This window comes from Limulus polyphemus, unplaced genomic scaffold (genome assembly GCF_000517525.1).
Source record: "Limulus polyphemus unplaced genomic scaffold, Limulus_polyphemus-2.1.2 Scaffold1944, whole genome shotgun sequence".
Taxonomy (NCBI): domain Eukaryota; kingdom Metazoa; phylum Arthropoda; class Merostomata; order Xiphosura; family Limulidae; genus Limulus; species Limulus polyphemus.
The window spans coordinates 2,426-6,397 of record NW_013667554.1 but is presented as its reverse complement, the minus strand read 5'-3'; the positions used below and the strand labels follow the sequence as shown (position 1 = coordinate 6,397).

Below are 3,972 nucleotides of genomic sequence, written 5' to 3'. Positions count from 1 at the left end.
ACGAATCAACTTCTATTATTTTAAACGTCCAATCTAGCAGACTGAAAATATCAACTTCTATTATTTTAATTACATGAACAAAGATCTATCACCTAACATGTAATCCATATCTTATCTGATATGATACAAAGTATTAATGGTTTAACTACTGAACAAAAGGAAATTGTACAGGTAGTGGTATTACTTCACACAATTTTGTGTTATTGTTTAAACTAGTTTTCTTGGATCTTCGCGCTGATAAAGATGGTGACATAGAAGTAGTCGGAACATGTAGAGTCAACATTTTAGAGGCTATAGATTGGCCCGAATACAAATGTTTTTAATTGTGTATTTATTTTAATGTTGTATGTAATTTATTTATCATTTTAAATTCTTAAGTTTTTTTGACATCAACTGTACATTCTTTACATTCGCTAACGCCGTATGATACAAACATGCTACACTTGACAACGATAAGCGTTAAGCCTGTGAACATGCCAATTTCCACGTGTTCTGATAATGCAAGAACAAAAACATGTTATTGCGTACCTAATAATATATTTTAATCAACAAACATTTCAAAAGATTGGTAAACAATAAAACGCGTTTTCTAGAAATCGTATATGTTTACAGAAACCCGTTTTCATGCGAAAAATGGTGTCTTTTTAATGTTACAGCGCTATTTAAAATCAACAGTATAAATGAATTATTTTACTATTACTTCCTTTTCCAAGCTCACTAGCTGATTGTCTTGTATTTTACTGCGCTGTCCAATAGTAAAGCTCGTTTGGGTTCTTTTTACCAGGAGTTTGTATAGTGATAAGACCAAATGTTTCCTTGTAGGGTTTATAAGGACACAAGCTGCAATACGTGTAAGGAATGGTTAGGAGAATCTGGTAAGTACATAGGTAACTCTAGTTATAAGAATTTATTATTATTTTTACATCAGTGGCGCAAAGCAAAGTGGGTGGGTCACGTGATAATGTAGTGACTTTAATAGTACATCAAATTTTCAAGTTTAATGTTTATGAAAAATTAATTTATTTGAGAAATCAATATTAAGTTGATTTGAGGTACACTTTTTTTTCTAGTCTTTGGTTTCAAAATCGTAATTTTCAAACTGGTTTTTCGTCTTTTCAGTGTATATATATATATAAATAATAACAAGGCAACACTTATGAAATATATTACAAGTAAAAATGAAATACTTATAAAAACATTTTAAAGTTATATTGGATGGCAAGAAACATATGTATATAATAGAATGAATTTACGTTTTAACCAGTGCCTTACTTTATTGGTCAGCACACTAGATATAACGTTACAATATATTTTATTGGTCATTCACACTAGATATAACGTTACGATACATTTTATTGATCATTCACACTAGATATAACGTTACAATACATTTTATTGGTCATTCACACTAGATATAACGTTACAATACATTTTATTGGTCATTCACATTAGATATAACGTCACAATACACTTTATTGGTCAGTCACAATATGTATAATGTTACAATACACACTATTAGTCAGTCACACTAGAAATTACATCACAATACACTTTATTGGTTAGTCACACTAGGTATAATGTTACAATACACTTTATTGGTCAATCACACTAGGTTTAATGTTACAATACACTTTATTAGTCAGTCAAACTAGGTATAATATTACAACACACAATTTTCCAAAAGACTAGTGATGTTAGACGATATTAATATTTTTATAAGCCTTATTCAAGATTACAGGAAAATTCATGTTTGTGATTAAAGGTTTTAAGGTACTTTATAGTTCGCGTTAAAATATGATACTTTTAATGATATTTGAGTTTATTATTAAATTTTATAACACTTTTATTCCTCATCTGCGTGAATCTTGAATAAAAGCATACTATTAACTTAATTATACACTTATTTCATGACATATATTTTTGTGTTTAAACCTTAAACAATTAAAAATGGCTGATAAAATAATTAGCCATGTAACATATGTTGTTTCTACCAAAAGTAGGCGATTACGTATATTCCAGGAAAAGTATTGGATTCTGTAGAAACCCGCCACTTTGTGGTTGTCTCGCTAAGTGTAAACACGGAAGAAATTTCATAAAGCCGTGCTGACGTTTACATTACATTTCTTGAAACTAATGTATGGCTTCCGTTCACGGATTTGAGCTTGCTATCGTTATACATTCTGACTAATAACAATGATTTCATCCTAAAACTAGTGTAACCATCTCTTTTCCATACTAAGCCTTTTCATCCTAAAACTAGTGTGACCAACTCTGTTCCATACTAAGCCTATTCATCCTAAAACTAGTGTGACCAGCTCTGTGCTATACTAAGCCTTTTCTTCCTAAAATGTATGTAATCATAGATATTATATATGTAGAGTTTGAGATTTAATAACATTTCTGTAGGATGCAGAAAAAATAAGTGAACTATTGAATTTGAATATATTCTTATTGATTTTTCTTTTTTTTTTGCCAAGAAGCCAGATCTTGTGAAAACAATGACCAAGGAAAAGAAAATAGCGATCTGTTTCTTCGGCATGGCCCTACTCTGTGGAGGAATTATTTTCATGATAAAGAGTGGAGCGCTTCAAGTAGAGGCCTTTTCCAAACCTTATCTCATTAGTGGAGCTATTCTCACAGGAAGTGGTATACTTGGTATTCTATGCTCTTGTTTCTATTTAGTTTGGCCAAAAGAACTTCGAAATTTTACCAGGAATAAACGAAAACATTCTACACCAAATTATGAAGAAACGAATGACGTGAACGCTGTGCTTATTATTATTATAGATTCGTGCTTTCATTATCAAACCGCTAAGAAGTGTTATTTTGTATCAATCGATGATATTATTCGCAAAACTGGATGCCCCGTTCCACACTATTGTACTCTTTATGATCCTAATGAGTCATCCGTTCAAAGTAATTCAGGACAGAAGTATAAGTCCCTTCCTAGTTGAACGTATTGAGTTCAGATAACGATGAGTTATTTGATGAAAGATGCGATAAAGCTTTGAGCCAATCATTTAAGAGTAAGACGTAAAACATTAAAAAAAAGAAGCAAGTTTATTATTCAGCACATTGCGATAAAGAATGGTTGAAGGAACTCTGTTATGATATAATGTTATTTTCTAAAAAAAAAATATTTTTGGGACAAACTAAAGTCTCATTCAGGTCAACCTTATAATAATGAATCTTTCTTATCTTATGTCAAGTTAGGTATACGATTGGATGTAAATCACAAATGCATTTAGCGAATAATAGAATCCGAAAGTTAACGACGGTAACTTATATATATATAATACCTCATGATATTTGAAATATAATATATATACATATAGATTACGAAAGCATATTGAACTGTATATTTACTAAGTGCTTTTGAAGGAGTATAAGTTTAGGATTATACAGCGCTAAATATTTATTGTATAAATGTGATATAAGAGGCTATATTCTAGTAGTATTGTGTATTTATTTATGGTCTATATATACGTGTGTGTGATAGTCTCCTGCCAAATGCCATATTGCAGTTTGATTAATTTTTTGATAACACAAAACTTACGCTTACCTTTTTATATGTCTTATTCAGGAAATGTCCACCAAAAGACATTTTTCGATTGTGTGATTTAACACAGTAAAATATGAATTATTTTTATCTACACCTATTTAATTCTTAGAAAAATAAATAATTTTATACCACTACCGTATTGTTACAGTCCATTTACACCTTTTGGTTCGTTTAATCTTTGTTTTAGATATTTGTTTCAAAACGCATAAGTAACCGGTAGTTAATGTATAACATAATGAGGAGTTGAGTTGTTAGACCACAAGGATGAAACATAACATTATAGGAAGAATAAGAAAATGTTACTTTTTGTGATTATTAATTATTAGTAATATACACTGTTTGAAACTTTCAGATACGGAAAGTAATAGTAGGTAAATACACAACACCGAGTAAAGCAATCCAAAATAAAG

The 3,972-nt window shown here is 30.1% G+C and overlaps 1 long non-coding RNA gene across 1 annotated transcript; it reads left to right on the top strand.

The window, feature by feature from the left end:
* Positions 1 to 752: 752 nt before the first annotated feature.
* Positions 753 to 2,973, top strand: LOC111087270. Its single transcript, XR_002611972.1, has 2 exons — positions 753 to 875; positions 2,478 to 2,973. It is a non-coding gene; the product is annotated as an uncharacterized LOC111087270 (long non-coding RNA).
* Positions 2,974 to 3,972: the final 999 nt, after the last annotated feature.